A 623-nucleotide genomic window follows, 5' to 3' on the forward strand; every position below is an offset into this window, starting at 1 on the left:
CTGGCGAGGATGTGGAGAAAGGGGAATGCTCATTCACTGCTGGTGGGATTGCAAACTCATGTAGCCTCTATGGAAAACAGTGTGGATAACTCTTATAAAACTAAAAATGAACCTACCATATGACCCGGTTATACCACTCCTTGGCATACATCTAAAGGACTCACCCTATTGTAGAGACACTTGTAAAACCATGTTTGTTGCTCCTCTTTTCACAAGAGCTAAGAGATGGAAGCAACCTAAGTGTCCCTCAACTGACAAGTGGTTAACAAAAATGTGATATATTTACACAACAGAGTTCTATTCAGCAGAAAAGAAAGATGAAGTAATGAAATTTTCAGGTAAATGGATGGATCTAGAAACTGTTACACTAAGTGAAGTAACACAGACAAAGAAAAACAAACGATGTATTTCTCCCTCATACGTGGCTCCTAGCACCAAATCCTTTTAAATTCCAGGTCCTTTTAATAAGATGATGCTATACAGCAATCCCTTCTGCATGAAATAACTACCACCATCACAACTTTGCCAAACATAGTAACAATTGGGCTTTTTGATGGTTATGCCCATTCATAAAAGAGTGCCAAGCAGGGTCACTGGACCCTCACCTGAGTGTCCAGCCACTC

This window comes from Nannospalax galili, unplaced genomic scaffold (assembly GCF_000622305.1).
Source record: "Nannospalax galili isolate Female #2095 unplaced genomic scaffold, S.galili_v1.0 scaffold433, whole genome shotgun sequence".
Lineage (NCBI taxonomy): Eukaryota > Metazoa > Chordata > Mammalia > Rodentia > Spalacidae > Nannospalax > Nannospalax galili.